General features: G+C 38.6%; 2 protein-coding genes across 9 annotated transcripts in view; one reads left to right on the top strand and one right to left on the bottom strand.

Moving 5' to 3' along the window:
* Positions 1-2,185, bottom strand: part of LOC119534679 (zinc finger protein 596-like) — a 74,060-nt gene extending 71,875 nt beyond the window's left edge. For all 6 annotated transcript variants that reach the window (XM_037837294.1, XM_037837292.1, XM_037837296.1 and 3 more), the window contains exon 1: positions 2,010-2,185. The gene's annotated coding sequence lies outside the window, so the exon portion shown is untranslated. The remainder of the gene's footprint in view (positions 1-2,009) is intronic.
* The window catches only part of LOC119534681 (zinc finger protein 596-like), a 137,881-nt gene continuing 120,975 nt past the window's right edge, over positions 1,899-18,804 (top strand). Inside the window, exons 1-2 of one of the 3 annotated variants that reach the window (XM_037837304.1) lie at positions 1,899-2,305; positions 8,303-8,376. The gene's annotated coding sequence lies outside the window, so the exon portion shown is untranslated. The remainder of the gene's footprint in view (positions 2,306-8,302; positions 8,377-18,804) is intronic. The other 2 variants (XR_005217095.1, XM_037837305.1) reach the window with 2 other exon arrangements.

Genomic DNA, 18,804 nt, shown 5'->3' with positions numbered 1-18,804 from the left:
AAAAGCTCATGACATTTACTTGTCTTTATATCTAACATCAGAAAAAATTTTCAATGGAAGCTTACAAGCTCTCTATTTGAGTGTTGGTAGGTTTGTTGCATTCTTTTTCCTACCTCTGAACAGTATTCCCAAATTAACTTATAAAACTTAAAACGGTTCTATTCAACCTGACTTGAAGATAAACAAGCACTAATGTAAAAATTGATCCTCCTAAAATTCCAGAAATTAAGGAAATCACGTTTCTAATATTTCCAATGGAAAAAAGGGTGTTCATAGAACCAAATCAAAATGTTTTGAGAAAAATTAAAGTTGCCATAATTTAGATAAACCATTGGCAAAGAGGACTAATGTTACTAGTTAAATAAAAATAGTGATGTCTCAAAATGGATAAAAGACATACAACATTAGAGCTAAGACTATAAAACTCGCAGAAGAAAATGCAGGAAAATATCTTAAACATCTTGTGGTAGGAGGTGATTTCCTGAACCTTACATCCAAAGCATAAGTAACAAAAAAAGAAACAGATAAATCAGATCTCCTCAAAACTGAATGCTTTTGTGCATCAAAGGACTTTGTCAAGAAAGTAAAATGGCAAACCACTCAATGGGAGAAAATATTCAGATACCACGTATCTGATAAGGGTTTAATATCCAGGATATATAAAGAAATCCTACAACACACACAAAAAAAGGACAAACAACCCAATTAATATATGGCCAAAAGACATGGATAGATACTTTTCCAAAGAGGAAATACAAATGGCTAAAAAGAATAAAAACGATGTTCAACTTCACTAGATGTCAGGGAAATGCAAATCAAAACCACAATGAAATAACATTTCACACCTGCTACAAAGGCCTTTATCCAAAGGGGGGAAAAACAAAACAAAACAGAAATCTTAAAGTGCTGGAAATGATGTGGAGGAATAGGTACTCATTCTCCATTGGTGGGAACACAGAATGGTGCAGGTGCTCTGGAAGGCCCCAATCTCAGGCCACATCATACCTGATCTCAAACAATCAAACAATGAGGACTATGTCTCACAGAACTAGGATATTAGTATCTTTCAAAATAGGAACTGGCTGAGGTAAATGAAATGCAAGTCCCAAAGTTTAAAAGAACAGTGTTTGTGTAGTAACTCTGGAAGCAGGATAATCTGTTGGAAAGTTGAGTGTTTAATGCACAGGTGGGAGTTCTGGGGTGACGTGGCCTTTCTATGCTCTCATTTTCCACTCTGTGAAAAGTGGGAACAGTAAGACAACCAACATATTACTTAAGCTTTTAACAGCTGATCCTCTGAGACTCCCTAAGGATAACTCTGAGTGGCAACTCTTATTTGTTGTCAGAATTTGTCAGGTTGCTTATCCTCTCTTTGCCTAAGATTTCTCATTTGTCAATGTGAATAATAATTATGACTATATCCTATGTAATATTATGTGAGAAATAATGAATTAGTACATTCAAAATACATAGAATTTTATCTGATGGACATTAAGATTTCAAGTAAGATTTATCATGACCTGAAAACCTACCACGCTTTCAAAATAAAGGTTAACTCCCGTTTTGTGAAACTGTTATCAAATTATAAAAACGCATGCAAATCGATAAGAGCCATAAGGAAGAAATGAACTAGCAATTCAATAGATCAATACAAGTACCTTCAATCACCTAGAATATGTGAGAGAGATTGCTCACAATTTTCTTAATACATACCATTTTTTTTTTAAATCTTAATGCATTATTATTAGAATAGCAACATCTCTAGAAGGTGGTTTTCATTGATTGAAAATGAAATAATATAATTAAAAACTTACGCTCGTAGCGGCGTGCGGGTGCAACCAGCGCAGTCCTCTGTCCCCCCACCCCCTACGCCCACCACGAAGAGCCGCCTGGGTACAGGGGAGTCGGGGTGGCGGCCGCCGCGCCTCTGGGGACCTTCCGCGCCCCAGGCCGGCCCAGCGACGAGCTCCCACCAGCTGGGTGTAGACCAGGGGGAACTGCGGACTCACCTACGAGATTTACGGTCCCCTGCGCCATCTTGCGTCCATTGCGTCCGAATTCCGCGCCGCACACTGCTGCTTCCTTTGCGGTCTCACGATTTCTGGGCGCTGGAGGAAGCTCCGGGGAGTACAGAAGTCTCGCGATGATACGGCATTCTTCCGAGACGTGGAAGCAGAGAGGAAGGCTCTAGCTCTCGTAGTGTCGTTCACTGCCCCTGACCAGTGAGGCCCGGAGAGCTGCGGACTCCTCTCGGGTCCGACGGAGTCTACTCTGCCGCAGAAGGGCATATCCCTGAACTGTCAAGGTAAGAAAAATGGCGAAAGAACCGCCATATTTAATCAATTTTAAGATGCATATTCTTGCATTTTAACTTCTTTAAAAATTAAGAATGTGCCTCACAATGAATGGTGTGTTCTTGCTGAATTGGCAGTATTTTCTCTTTCCTAGTGATTCAGAAAACAATAGTGCATCTTAAAATTGATGGCATCGTACATTCGATGAAACAGTGGGTAGAACTTCCCAAACTGATGGGGCGTGCGAAACCAATCCGTCTTGAATGCAGGCACAGTCCCCTTAATCCCTGAACTGTTTTTAAAAGGCTCAGCATGTTCATCCGTGGTTTTGGAAAAGCTGCTCTGGGCAGTTTCCATGTGGTGGACTCAGTCCCAAGCGTGGAATTTGGTTTTCCGACCCGAGAGAAACCAACTCTGTAAGCTCAGGCACCCCAGATTGTTGGGCCAGTAAACTTCAGTAAAATGGCTTCCCCAGTTGGGCAAGTCTCTTTTCAACCCTGGCAAAGCTTAGAATTTAATATAGAAAACTTCCCGTTAAATACGGCAGAGTTACCTCTTTTTCCTGCTGAGACTTACCTAATACGATGGGAAAGGATATTTTAAAGGCAAAATGGTGGGCATCTTGTGGAGCTGGAGCTAGGTGGACAGTGATTGTCGACTTAAAAAGCTGGGGCTTGGAGGCCAGTGCCTGAGGCATTGTGCATGAGAATGCAGCTGGAAAAGGAGGAGACCCCGACCTCCCTCCCTACCAGTTCCACTGACGGACATGTCCCGGTGCCGCAGCAATGAATGGGAAGTGATCTCCAGGAGAGGAGCTCGTGAGGCTTCTTGGAGAGGAGGTTTCCTCTGTAGCAGCTCCCAGCTCCAAAGAAAAGACTGGTAATTAGGGGTCCCCTAGAAAAGTGGCCCACCCAGATCCTGGACTCAGCAGCCCCAGGCACTAGGAGCATCTCACTTGTCTTGTGTCTGAAAATCCTAGGGTATGCAGACACCTGAGTAGAGGGGGAAATAACAGGAAGAGGGACTCATAAGGAACAGATATGATTGTTACACAGATCTCTTGGACTTATATATTACGAGTTTTTCTTGGGTATTTCTCTAATAATAGAATTGCTGAGTAATGAATTCTGCATTGTTCAACATCATAATTTAATACAAAATTGTTTTGCCAAAATGATAGGATCACTTCAAACAGCAGTGTATAATACTTCATGCTATTCTATATCCCTTTTCATTGTATCAATCTGGTAAGTGTAAAATGGTATCTTGGTGAACCTTAATTTGCATATCTCTGGTTCTCAGTAAATCTGAGCACATCTTGTTATGTTTATGGGCCCTTTATGTGTCCTTTTTTTGTGACATGCTTTTTCATGTCTTCTTCCTATTTTTCTCCTGTGTTGTCTTTTAAAAATTAGTTCTAATTCTTCATATAGTCTAGATACTGATGCTTTGTCAGTTCATATTATAAATATCCCAGTTTAGGGCTTGCTTTTCACTTTCTTTACAGTGTCTTTTTTTTTTTTTTTTTTTCATTTTTATTGAGATTGTTCAGATACCATACAATTATCCAAAGATCCAAAGTGTACAATCACTTGCCCCTGGGTACCCTCATACAGCTGTGCATCCATCACACTTAATTTTTGTTCAATTTTTAGAAACTTTTCATTACTCCAGACAAGAAATAAAGTGAAAGATGAAAAAAGAAAAAAAGAAAAGGAAACTCTAATCCTCCCCTATCCCTAACCAACCCCCCTCAATTGTTGACTCGTAGTATCGATATAGTACATTTGTTACTGTTTATGAAAAAATGTTGAAATACTACTAACTGTAGTATATAGTTTGCAATAGGTATATATTTCTTCCCTATATGCCCCTCTATTATTAACTTCTAATTGTATTGTCATACATTTGTTCTGGTTCATGGGAGCGATTTCTAGTATTTGTACAGTTGATCATGGATATTGCCCACCATAGGATTCAGTTTTATACATTCCCATCTTTTGACCTCCAACTTTCCTTCTGGTAACATATATGACTCTCAGCTTCCCCTTTCCTCCTCATTCACACACCATTCGGCACTGTTAGTTATTCTCACATCTTGCTACCAACACCCCTGTTCATTTCCAAACATTTAAGTTCATCCTAATTGAACATTCTCCTCATACTAAGCAATCACTTCCCATTCTTAAGCCTCATCCTATATCTTGGTACCTTATAATTCGTGTCTATGAGTTTACATATTATAATTAATTCCTATCAGTGAGACCCTGCAATAATTGTCCTTATGTGTCTGGCTTATTTCACTCAGTGTATTGCCCTCGAGGTTTTGTCATCAACCCATTTTTTTTTTAATATGGTTTTGTTCACTCACCATACATTCCATCCCAAGTAAATAATCGGTGGTTCTCTGTATGGTCATACATTTATGTGTTCACCACCTTCACCACTATCTATATAAGGGCATCTACATTTCTTCCACAAGGCAGGAGGGAGAGTCAAAGAAGGTAGAGAGGCAAAAGAAAGAGGGAAAAAAAATGACATCTAGGAAGCAGCAAAAGGAAAAATAACCTTAAATCAAAGTAGAATAAAGAATCAGCCAATACCACCAATGTCAAGTGTCTAACATGCCTCCCCTGTCCCCCCCTCATCTGCATTCACCTTGGTATATCACCTTTGTTACATTAAAGGAAGCATAATACAATGATTCTATTAGTTACAGTCTCTAGTTTATGCTGATTGCATCCCTCCCCCAATGCCTGCCCATTCACCTTGGTATATCACCTTTGTTACATTAAAGGAAGCATAATACAATGATTCTATTAGTTACAGTCTCTAGTTTATGCTGATTGCATCCCTCCCCCAATGCCTGCCCATTTTTAACACCTTGCAAGGTTGACATTTGCTTGTTCTCCCTCATAAAAGAACATATTTGTACATTTTATCACAATTGTTGAATACTCTAGATTTCACCAAGTTACACAGTCCCAGTCGTTATCTTTCCTCCTTTCTTGTGGCGTCTCACATGCTCCCCACCTTCCTCTCTCAACCGTATTAATAGTTACCTTTGTTCAGTGTACTTACGTTGTTGTGCTACCATCTCCCAAAATTGTGTTCCAAACCATGCACTCCTGTCTTCTATCACCCTGTAGTGCTCCCTTTAGTATTTCCTGTAGGGCGGGTGTCTTGTTCACAAAGTCTCTCATTGTCTGTTTGTTCAGAAAATATTTTGAGCTCTCCCTCATATTTGAAGGACAGCTTTGCTGGATATAGGATTCTTGGTTGGTGGTTTTTCTCTTTCAGTATCTTAAATATATCACACCACTTCCTTCTTGCCTCTATGGTTTCTGCTGAGAGATTCGCACATAGTCTTATTAAGCTTCTTTTGTATGTAATGGATTGCTTTTCTCTTGTTGCTTTCAGGATTCTCTCTTTGTCTTTGACATTTGATATCTGATTATTAAGTGTCTTCGCATAGGCCTATTCGTATCTCTTCTGTTTGGAGTACGCTGTGCTTCTTGGATCTGTAATTTTATGTCTTTCGTAAGAGATGGGAAATTCTCATTAATTATTTCCTCTGTTATTGCTTCTGCCCCCTTTCCCTTCTCTTCTCCTTCTGGGACACCAATGATACGTACATTATTGTACTTTGTTTCATCCTTGAGTTCCCAGAGATGTTGCTCCTATTTTTTCATTCTTTTCTCCATCTGCTCCTTTGTGTGTAGGCTTTCAGGTGTTTTGTTCTCCAGTTCCTGAGTGTTTTCTTCTGCCTCTTGAGATCTGCTGTTGTATGTTTCCACTGTGTCTTTCATCTCTTGTGTTGTGCCTTTCATTTCCATAGATTCTACTAGTTGTTTTTTTGAACTTTTGATTTCTGCTGTATATATGCCCGGTGTTTCCTTTACAGCCTCTATCTCTTTTGCAATATCTTCTCTAAACTTTTTGAATTGATTTAGCATTAGTTGTTTAAATTCCTGTATCTCAGTTGAAGTGTACGTTTGTTCCTTTGACTGGGCCATAACTTTGTTTTCTTAGTGTAGGTTGTAATTTTCTGTTGTCTAGGCATGGTTTCCGTGGTTATCCAAATCAGGTTTTCCCAGACCAGAACAGGCTCAGGTCCCAGAGGAAAGAAATATTCAGTATCTGGTTTCCCTGCGGGTGTGTCTTAGAAAATTGCTCCACCCTTTGATGCCTCAGGTCCCTGTGCTTTTCTGCCCAGCAGGTGATGCCTGTTAGCCTATAATTCTTGACTGGTGTGAGGAGGTATGGCCCTGTTCCCCCAAGCTCTGGGGTCTGGTTCTGAATGGAAAGGGCCCCACCCCTTTCCTCCTAGAGAAAACAGACCCCCCAGGTGGAGGTGATTAGCATTTCAGTGGTCTTGCTCTCTGCTTGTGCTGTCTCCACCCTCCCCCGAGTCACAGCCCTGGAAACTGACTATGACTGGGGCTTTCTCCACTGAGCCGAAAAAGAAACAGATAGTCCCCTTCAGACCCAGTCCAAGGTGACCCTCTGGCTCTCCAAGGTCAGTCGTCACCCAAAGCCTCTGTCTGTTTTTTGGGGATGCGTACCTGTAGTGAGCAGTTCACACTCGCTACTTAAAACCCCAGTTGGAGCTCAGCTGAGCTGTATTCACTTGCTGGGAGAGAGCTTCTCTGGCACCACGAGGCTTTGCAGCTCGGGCTATGGGGGAGGGGGTCTCAGGGCTTGGATCCGCAGGTTTTACTTACAGATTTTATGCTGTGTTCTCAGGTATTCCTCCCAATTCAGGTTGGTGTATGATGAGTGGATGGTCTCGTTTGTCCCCCCCACAGTTATTCTGGATTATTTACTAGTTGTTTCTGGTTTTTTATAGTTGTTCCAGGGGGACTACTTAGCTTCCACTCCTCTCTATGCTGCCATCTTGCCCCGCCCTCTACAGTGTCTTTTGATGAAGAGAAATTACCAATATGAAGATACTAAACTTTATGAAACGCCCCGTTTGTTTTCTTGCCTTATTTCCAGCAATCTTTTTAAGGTCTCTTATTCTAAAAATTTATTTTTAGATTCTCCGGGGTTTCTAGACATTAATCTCGGCATCATGGTAATTTTGTTTCTTCACACTCCTTTCCCTGTTCAACTTAATGTCTTGGCTAGGACCCATGGAAAGGATTGTTTATAAATAGTGATAATGAGCATTGCACTTTTAAAGAGAATCCTCCTAGTATTGCTATAGATAGTTTTGCAGGTCATTGTTACGGAAGAGTCCCTTTTATTCCTAATTTGTGAAGAGGTTTTTTTTTTTTTATGTTTTTCTTTTTTCTTTTGAAAAAATAGAATAAATTTATAGCAAATTTGCAAGTATAGTACAAAGAGCTTTTTACCCCTGAAGCATTATAGTTTAAGTTGCTCATCTGTTGTATCCTCACTCCTAAATAGTTTATATTTCCTGAAACAAGGATATTCTCCTACATAATTGCAATGCAACCATCAAAACCAGGAAATTAACATCGATACGGTTCTACCATCTAGTCTTCAGATCTTTATACCATTGGTTTTATGTTTTACTTTTAAAGAAATGATCTATGTAATACAGGGGTCAAACAGTTTTCAAACATATTAAGGCTCAATTTTAATATGTCAATTGCCCTTTTCATGAGGCAAGAGAAGATTAATATTGGGTAGGTAGTTGAAGAATTCAGTTTTATTTCTTTTACCCAAGTTTTGGGGACATGAATGGATGGGTACGACATTTTTAGTGAAAGGGGAATTTAACTGCAATTTCTGTATAAATCTACAAAATCTATTAATTTGACAATAATATCAGGTGTGTATACTTTTGTTTTTAGTTACTGCCTCTTAATTTTTGAGCAATAATGATTATATTATTTTAAGGTACATTTCTACATTCTCTGGATATTGAGTTTTTTTTTTTCATGCTTGATGAAAGCATTTTTTTTTCTTTCTAGACTACATCTACAGAATGGCTATAGGAAATATCAAATTATTTTTGTCTTGTTTTTTTTCTTTTGTAGGTTATCCATGGATGTTTTGGTTATTTGGAACTGTCGTACTCAAATATTTGACACCTAAAACCTTTGTAGATGATGTGAGTGCATTTTTTGCTTATACTTCAATAAACTGATAAGAAACAAGCTAATAATGAAATATTTGAGTTATTAAAGTGCTAATGTTTAAAACAAATTCCAGGATGAAGTCTGCCCACTTATTATTTTAATGATTTACTCTAATAATAGTAAATGTGACTATGTGTAAGATTGAATTTCTGTACACAATTCTCTTATTTTCTTGATTTTTCTATGTCACAAATTTTTTAAATTTTAAAGCAAGAAAACTCTAGACCTTTGAGCACACATTTTAAATCTATACAGACCCTTTTCTCTGGCTTCTTTATAATCCATGTCTGTAGTAGATGAAGACACTATATTCAGAGCCTCTTAATATGCATATCAGAGTATAGTCCTGCTCTCTCTCTCTTTATTTTTTACAGATTTCTGGTCAGTTGTCCTGAGAGTTTTATTTGAAAGGCTTTTTGAACAATAGGATTTCAAAAGGGCTTCAGTATTTTCCAGTTTAATCCTAGTTGGTCTTCTTCTGAGAAGACCTTTTTCATCCCTTGGAAAGTGAGTAGAAGATATAAAATGAGAACTCTGGAGTATAATTGTAAGGATTCTTCCTACCCATGACGTTTTCCTACTTTATTTTAGTTTTGTAACCAAAATGTCCTAAGTCAGGGGGCTGTCAAAAAAGTTAATTAAAAGACCAAGCAACACAACAACAAATATGGAAAGTGTAAAATAAGCAACACATCTTTCCTGTATTCATTTTTATTGGCTATATTTCTTCCTTCCCTAAAGGATTAAAGCTGTGGTTTTGAAGCTGGGTCCTGTTATGTCCTAGGATTTCCAAAGGCTCTTCCTGGGGCCCGTCTGCTCCCCTCAAGTACTCCCCCCATAGCTAGCATCTCTTTCCTCCAGAGCACCTTTACTTCAATCTCTTATATATTAGACATTTGCATAGATTTTCTTACGAACAAGGGAACTGTTGTGCTTAATAAAGACTGAAAACACCTGGGCTATTATAGGGGTCATCTAAACCCTGTACAGACATTTTTAAGAGTATAAAATCTATAGTCTAAAATGCATTTATTTATTCACCCATTCACTGTGTACTATCTGCTCAGTCTTCGGCAGTGGAATGCATGCTGGACATACAAAGCTGAACAAGGAGTGGTCTAGTGGGAGATAGAAAAAATTCCTAGTAATTATGGTACAATGCAATGAATGCTATGATGAAACTAAAGTACAAGTGCTGCAGGAATCCACAGGGAAGGCTTCTGGCAGTAACTGTTGAAATCTTAAAAGGGGACTGAGTCAACTAGGATGTAAGTGAGGAGGAAAAAACGTGAAAGAGTCCAAGTCTCAGGTTTATGGAATCTCCTGCCTCCCTGGAGGATGATAAGCCAGTTAAGGAATAGATACAGATTAAAGTGACCATTGTTATTTCTGTCACAGCCTTATGTTGTGCTGGGGCCATAAAAAGTACTGCAGACACAGTTACTTCTAAATTAGAAGTAATTTACTTGTAAGTTTTTAATACTTGTAGAATTCTGTGATATTGATCAAGGATGTGTGTTAAGGATGTGTGTTAAGTCTGCCCTGTATTTGAGAAGTATTTTCCATGTAACCTTTTCTATTAGGACACTGTTCTCATCAACACTCATTTTGGTAGAAGCCTAAGGAGTGGGAAACTATGGCTAAAGTCTTTCCAACTTACAAATTCTGTCTAACTCTATCAGCAGTGAATTCTGGGAGCTTGAACAAACCTTCAATCTGAAAACACCTTGCTGTTTCAGCAGAATGTGGCATTTAAAATCATGGCCTGTGGTGTTAGGTCTAGGTTCACGTCATAAGTGCCATTTTTTACGTGTGAGATTTTCAGGGCAATTTACCTAAATAAGAAGCACTTGCATAGAGTGGCATGGGGTCAGTACTCAATAAATGCTTGTTGCTCTGTCATCATTGTTGTTTATTGTCATGAGAGGATGTTGAATTTCTCAAATGCCTTTTCAGCCTCTATTGAGATGATCTTGGGGTTTTTCTTCCTTAGTTTTTCAATATGGTGTGATTACATTAATTTATGTTCCAATATTAAATCAACTTTGCATTCCAGGAAAAAAATCCCAATTGGTCATGTTTTGTCATCCTTTTTATATGTTGCAGAATTTGGTTTCCTAATACATTCTTTTTTTTTTTTCTTTTGAAATAAATTCAAAGTTATAGGAACAGTTGCAAAAACAATACTAACCCCATACAAAGAATTCCATCATACCCTGACCCCCCTCCCCCGATAGCTCAATCCATCAACTTTAACATGTTGTCACATCTCTATTTCTTTCCCTCCCTCCCTCCCTATCATCCATCATCTATTGCTCTGTCTTCTGAACATATGAGAGCTAGCTGCACACATCCTTGAATATACACTATAATTCACGTATACACTTCCCATGAACAAGAACATTCTTTTATGCAATCCCATTAAGCGCAGCTAAGAAGTACAACAGGTTGAACAATGATACAAAGCTTACATTCTATATTTCCTTTAACTTATGTCTCAACTGTGTCCCTTTGAGCCACCTGTCCTCTATCCTCTAATTCCATCCAAGTTCATCCTTGGCATTCAATCATCTATTTAGACTGTGTTTTTTTTTTTTTTTAGTTGTGGGAACATATATACAGCCTAAATCTTCCGATTCCACCCCTTCCCTAGCCTTCCATTAGTGGGATTAATCACCTTTAGAATGTTGTAATGCTCTTTCCCACCATCCATTACTAGAAATTTCCCTTCACCTCAAACAGAAACTCCACCCTCATTTCTTAACTCCCCATTGCACCGTCCCCCATTTCTCTTAACCTCAACTCTACAATTCATCTCTATGGTTACATTCTCTGATAGTTTCTTTGTGTTTGCTGTGGGGGTTAAAATTAACCTCTTATATCCATAACAATCTTGTTTTTCTTTGATACCACCTCCACTTCAATAGGACACATAAACTATGTTCCTATACTCCTCCATTCCCCTACCTTTATATAGTTTTATAAAATTACATATTTTGCACTGAGTTCAAAACCACTGATTTGTCATTAGGGTTTGTGTAATTTATATCATGTAGGAAGTAAATAGTGGAGTTACAGTTCAAAAATTATTGACTTCTATTTGTATTCCATTGTGGTTGGAGAATGTGCTTTGAGTATATTCAATTTTTTTTTTTTTTTTTTTTTAATTTCTTGAGGCTTGTTTTATGTCCTAGCTTATGGTCCCTTCTGGAGAAAGATCTGTGATCACTAGAGAAAAATGAGTGTCCTGGTGCTTTGGGATGTAAGGTACTATATATTTCTGTTAAAATTCTCTGTATCTCTTTCTTCTTTCTGTTGTTTCTCTTGGTAGGGTTCCCTTTAGAATCTGAAGTAGGGCAGGTCTTTTATTGGCAAAGTCTCTCAGGATTTGTTTGTCTGTGAAAAATTTAAGCTCTCCCTCGAATTTGAAGGAGACTTTTGCTGGATAAAGTATTCTTGGTTGGAAATTTTTCTCTCTCAGTATTTTAAATATCTCATGCCACTGCCTTCTCGCCTCCATAGTGGCCGCTGAGTAGTCACAACTTAGTCTTATGTTGTTTCCTTTGTATGTGGTGAATTGCTTTTCTCTTGCTGCTTTCAGGACTTGCTCCTTCTCTTCAGTATTTGAGAGTCTGATCAGAATATGTCTTGGAGTGGGTTTATTTGGATTTATTCTATTGGAGTTCACTGGCCATTTATGCTTTGTGTTTATATTGTGTAGAAGGTTGGGGAAGTTTTCCCCAACAGTTTCTTTGAATACTCTTTCTAGACCTTTACCCTTCTCTTCCCCTTCTGGGACACCAATAAGTCTTAAGTTTGTTTGTTTTATTTTATCTGTCGTTTCCCTGAGATCCATTTCGATTTTTAAAATTTTTTTCTCCATTCTTTCTTTTGTTCTTTCATTTTCTGTTCTGTGGACTTCTAGGACACTGAGATGTTGTTCAGCTTCCTCTCGTCTTGTATTGTGAATATCCAGAGTCTTTTTAATTTGGCCAACAGTTTCTTTTATTTCCATAAGATCTTCTATTTTCTTATTTAGCCTTGCAATGTCTTCTTTATGCTCTTCTAGGGTCTTCTTTATGTAGCTTATATCGTGGGCCATGGTCTTCTTGATGTCCTTTAAATCCTTTTCCATGCTTTCGTTCCTCGATTGTGTTTCTTTGATTAATTCTGCAAGGAATTTCGTTTCTTCTGATAACTTGATTTGTGTGTTTGGAGTTGGATTCTCCATATCGTCTGGTTTTATCATATGCATTGAGATTTTCTGTTGTTTTTGGCCTCTTGGCATTTGCTCTGCTCTACAGGGTTCTTTTAATTTGTAAAAAAAAAAAAAAAAAACCTATCTAATTTTTCAGAAACACTGTTTGGTAACATACACTTTCTCTAACTAACCAGCAGATGGCGTCTGTGAGTCACCTATACCTCTCAAGTCGGTTCTCCACCTTGTCCCCACATTATATGGGGAAACGATTCTTGTGGGGTCCGGCAGGAGAACTCAGCCTGGGTGTGTTGCTGGAGCTGTCCGCCCTGAATGCGGGGCGCTTGTACGGGTGGCCAGGGAGGAAGGACAGCCTCAATATTTAAATCCCCCCGGTTCCCGGAGATTCAAGGCCGCCGCGGGAGTCCAAGCCTTCATTTCATTTCAGCCCCAGCCGCTCTCTCTTGATGTCCCACAAACCACCGGACTTGGCGTAGTGTCTCTGGGATCTCCGAGCAGGTCCCCCCGCGCAGTTGCGATCCTCCAGGACCTCTGGTGAGGTAATGCTGTGCTGCATCATCAGCACACGCTGTCCCTCAAGGGAAGCCCCGGGCCGCCAGGCCCAGCCGGCTCGCTTCCAGCCTTATGCAACAATGGCCGAACGGGGCATCTCCACACCCCGCTCCTCGCGCAGTTCCTCCTTGCCAGCTCCGGGACAACTGGCGGGGCTCTGGGCTGTGGGCACAGCCCCAGGCAGGAGTTTATCCAGCCCTCTCGGGAGCGAGCTGCTAGCCGTGGGGATTCTTTCAGCTTCTGGCTCTCCGCTCCATTCCCCCGGCCCCAGGGATATCTGCAGCGGGCTATCTGCCAGGCCAGACACCGAGAGGCCGGCCCAGCCCCCTCTTGCTGTGTTTTACTGCGTGTTTCCCACGATCGCACCTGCAGCCGATCGCACCTGCAGCCGATCGCACCTGCAGCCGCTCCTGGCTTTTCCCCTTTTCTCTTTTTTCTTTTTTTTTTTATTAAAAGAGCCTGTTGGTCTCCAGACGCCAAACCCTGTTTTCCCTGGATCGCCGCGCAGCTGCAGGACTTTCAGCCAGTTTACTCACTTGTTTCAGAATGCAGACTCTCAGTTTCACCAAGTATACAGCCCCTGGGAACTAGCAGATCTTGTCCAGCTGGCACATCGCTGTAACCAGTATTCTGGGTCACTCTCTGGTCCTTATCTAGTGTTTTCCACGGAGGTGTTCCTTGGCCCTGTCTCACCTAGCCGCCATCTTCTAGGTTCTCTCCTAATATATTCTTAAAGACTTTCTTGTGCCTGTGTTCACGAGTGATATTGGTTTGTAATTTTTTTTTTCTGGTGATGTCTTAGCCTAGCTTTGTTTTCAAAATATACTGGCCTCAGAGAATGAGTTAGGAAGTGTTCTCTCTGAAGGTGTTTGCATAGGATTGCTATTCTTCAAATGTTTGATAAAAGTCACCGGTAATATTATCTGGCTTTAGGCTTTTCTTTGTGGGAATATTTTTAATTGTGAACTCAACACCTTTACTTATTTGTCTTTCTTCTTGAGGTACTTTTGGAAACTTATGTCTTTCTAGAAATTTTTTACTTCTTCTAAGTTGTCTAGTTTGTTGGCATATAGTTATCCATAATATTACCTGACAATCCTTTTAATTCCTCTGGGGTTATTAGTCATATCTGCCCCCCCCCATTCCAGATTTTTGTAAATTTTGTTTTCTTTATTTTTTTTTTCCCTTGGACCATGTAACCTAACACTTAATTTGTTTAATCTTTTCAAAGAGCACTTTTTATTTCATTAATTTTCTCTATTATCTTTCTGTTTTGTATGTTATTGACTCACCTCTACTTACTAATTTCCTCATGCTGCTTCTTTGGGGTTAATTTGCTATTATTTTTCTAGTTCTTAAGGTGAAATCCTAGTTTACTCTCATGAGACTTTTCTAATACAGGTGTTTAAAGCTGCACATTTCCCACACAATAGTAACTTTAGTTTCATTTCATCAGTTTTTGTTATGTTTTGTTTTTGTTCTCACTCAATTCAGAATAATTTCTAATTTCCCTGTGGTTTCTTTTTTGATTCGTAGGTTGTGTAGATGTATGTTGTTTAATACTCAAATATTTGGGGATTTCCCTAATTGCTTTCTGTTTTTTTTATTTCCAATTTGATTCCATTGTATTTGGAAAATGTACTTAAGTATTTTAAAATTTATTGAAAACATTTCATGGTGTAACATATTGTCTGTCTTGTATTCCATGTATGTTTAAAAATACAAGTGCCTTTCACTGAGTGGAGTGTTCTATAAATGTCACTTAATCAAGTTGGTTAATAGTGTTGTATCTTCCATATCTTTGCTTAATTTTTGTCTAGTTGTTATCAGTTATTGAGAGTGAGGTACTAAAACCTCTGCAATTGGAATAGATTCATTACCCTCCCCACTACCTGGGACATGACTCCCAGGAGAGTCAACCTCCCTGATGACATGGGACATTACTACCAGGAATGAGCCTGGCCTGTGCGTCGAGGGATTGAGAATGCCTTCTTGACCAAAAGGGGGAAAAGAAAGGTAACAAAGTAAGGTTTCAGTGGTTAAGAGATTTAAAATAGAGTCGAGAGGGTATCCTGAAGTTACTCTTACACAAGCTCCAGCGAGATTTTCCAATGGCCACCGTATGCCAAGCCCAAATCAACAGTAGTCCTGAAAATCCTTAATTCTTTAGAATACCCAGGTCCCTATCTAAGACTCTATGAAAGTTTCACTCACTCAGTTTATTTTTCAGAAGTTAAACCTCTATGCCAAATAATTCCCAAAACCCAAGTCAACATACTCTTCAAGAACATCAGCCAAATGCATCCCCCTTCCCTATAATGTTGACACCCCTTTTCTTTTTTTTTTAATCTACAACTATAAAATTTATTACAAAAACTATGCAGCAATATAGTAAATATAGGTACTCTGCAATCATATTTAAAAACTTACACATCAAAAAAAAAACAGCTTGGAAAGGAATACATACAAATAACTATAATTGATACTTTAGGGTAGTAGACTAATGAACATTTTTTTAAGCTCCATTTTTCCAAACTTTCTGACACCCCTTTTCAATATGAACAAGTTAGGGTGGTCACTTCCCAGTTATCCCTGAAGATTAAGACAGTGATCAAACCAGAGGGAAGAGTAGCAGCAGACAAGATGGGATTTAGCAAAGGATTATGAATACTGAATCTTAATATAAGTATTTTTTTAGTCTCTAGGATATTAGAATAGCTAGAAGGAAATAACTGAAATGGTGGAACTGTATCCCATAACATTCTTTGAAATTTGATTTATAACAACTTGTTAAATCATACTTTGAAATTTATTACATCTGTGTATATATATATTTCACAATAAGGAAATGACTGAAATTGTGGAACTGTAACCCATAGCATTCTTTGAAATTCGCTAACTACTTGTTAGTCATACTTTGAAAGTTACCACTTTTCTGTATATATGTTATATTTCACAATAAGGAAATAGCTGAAATAATGGAACTGTAACCCATAACATTCTTTGAAATTTGCTCTCTAATTGTTAAATCATACTTTGAAAGTTATCACTTTTCTGTATGTATGTTATATTTAATCATAAAAAATATTTTAAAAAGATAATTAAAGATAATTCTAAATTAAAAACAAAAACCCTCTGTAGTTGTTGAATAGTTTATTTTTTGTTTCAGTTTGCTAAAGCAGCCAGAATGCAATACACAAGAAATGGGTTAAGTTTTTCAATAGGGATTTATTAATTTGCAAATCTGCAGTTCTAAGGCCATGAAAACGTCCAAATAAAGGCATCAAGAGGAAGGTACCTTTTCTGATTACAGGCTGTGGGCATCTGGTGTTCTTCTGTCACATGGGAAGGCACATGGCAATGTCTGCTGTTCTTCTCTCCTGGGTTCTGGTTTCAGTGGCTCTCTCCAAAAGTCTCTGGGCCTTTCTCTTTTAAAGAACTCCATTAGAGGGTTAAGACCCACCTTGAATGCCTGGGTCATATCTCAACTGAAATTAACCAAATTTCTCACCAACAATAGGGATGGATTAAAAGAACATAGCTTTTCTGGGGTATGTAACTGCTCTAAACCAGCATATTTCTCTTCTCAATTCTGTCAGTTGTTGCTTCATAATTTAGGGGCTCTGTGGTTAGGTGCATACATTTATAATTGTTACATCTTCCTGATGAATTGCCAGTTTTATCATTATGAGGTTCCCTCTTTGTATCTAGTCATACATCTAACGTTAAAGTCAACTTTGCCTGATAGTGATTACCGTTAACCCAGCTATAATAGTTACTGCTTGCGTGGCATATCTTTTTCTATACTATTACTTTCAAGTTATTTATGTTATTGAATCTAAGGTATCTCTTGCATAAAACATATAGTTAGAGCTTACTGATTTATCCACTAAGGCAGTATCTGCCTTATGATTGGAGTGGTAGTACTTTCATACTTAATGTAATTATGATAGATGGGTGCAGTTATGGTTTCCATTTGCTATTTTTTCCCGTCTCATGGTTTTATAGATGTGTGTATGTGTGCATTTGCTCCTCTGTTCCTCCTTTTTACATTCTTTTGTGTTAAACAAACATTTTGTTTGGGACAACAATTTTAATTCCTCTGTTGATTTTTTACCTACATAATTTTTAGTTTCCCTTATGGTTGATCTGGGTTTACAAGATCCAGTTTTAATTTATCACTGCCTACTTCAGGCTAATCCTGAAATCTTGTATCTTTTAAAGAAAGTATGAAAAAAAAAATTGTTGCCTTTCATATTTACCCACACAGTTACTATTTTTATTGCTCTTCATTTATTCCTGTGCATTTAAGTTACTGTTTTTCGTATATCATTTGCTTTCAAGTTGAAGGATTTCCTTTAGAAATTCTTGTAACGCAAGTCTGCTAGCAATGGATTCTCTTAGGTTTTGTTTCTCAGATTATTAATCTCAGATAGGAATGCCTTTGATAGCAAGCCTTGAACAGGTATTGTCTTCAATATTTACATTAAGTGAGAGATTTTATTCAGTGATCAGTGGATGCTATCTAAATGACATATTCTGTAACAAATAGGAAACAAATATGTTTATGACACTACAGGTATTTAGAAATTATTGCTATATGAATAACAAAATACAAATCTTTTGTGTTGTTTTTGAAACAACAGCCTCAGCCTATGTGTCCTAAGCATCCCGCCATCGCCTATTACTGTGGGGGGGACTGGGCCAGCCTAGCGGCCCCCGATAAGAACTGTGCCTTCTCGGGCAGAGGCTGCCCACACCTCCTGCCGGCTCAGCTCACACCTCCTGCCAGCTCCTGCCTATAAGGAAGGGTCAAGGTGGGTCCTGCCACTGGCATCTGCCTGGGGAGGTGAAAATCTTTCTTTATTTGAATATAAGCATTTAGTGCTATAAAAATTCCTTTCAGGACTGCCTTTGATGTAACCCATAAGGATTGGTATGCTCTGTTTTTATTTTCATCCACCTGAAGATATTTCCTGGTTTCCCTGTGATTTCTTCTGTGACCCATTGTTTCTTTAAAAGTTTATTTTATTTCCACATTATTTGTGAATTTTCCAGTTCTTCCTCTGTGATAGGTTTCTGGCTTCATTTCATTGTGGTTGGAGAAGGTACATTGTATGGTTTCTGTGTTTTTTAATCTATGGAAGCAATTTTTGATGAAACATAGATGATCATGGACGATGATCCACATGCACTGGAGAAGAATGTGAATTATGCTGCTTATGGGTAAGGTGTTCTCTCTCTCTCTCTCCCCACCCCACCCCCCCGCTCCCTCCCCAGGGTTTTCTTTCCTTCCTGTTCTTCTGTCTTGATATTCTATCCTTTTTCTTAAATTTAATTTTATTGAGATTGTTCACGTACCATACAATTACCCAAAGATCAGAAGTGTACAGTCGTTTGCCCACGGTACCATCATACAGATGTACATCCGTCACCACAATTAACTTTTTTTTTCAATTTTTAGAACATTTTCATTACTCCAGAAAAGAAATAAAGACAAAAAAAGGAAACTCAAATCCTCCCATACCCCTAACCAACCCCCCTACATTATTGACTTATAGTATTGGTGTACTACATTGGTAGTATACCAGTTTGTTACTGTTGATAAAAGAATGTTAAAATACTACTA

Source organism: Choloepus didactylus, chromosome 5 (assembly GCF_015220235.1).
Source record: "Choloepus didactylus isolate mChoDid1 chromosome 5, mChoDid1.pri, whole genome shotgun sequence".
NCBI lineage: Eukaryota > Metazoa > Chordata > Mammalia > Pilosa > Megalonychidae > Choloepus > Choloepus didactylus.
The sequence above is the reverse complement of the archived record's forward strand: the minus strand, read 5'-3'. Positions and strand labels throughout refer to the sequence as shown.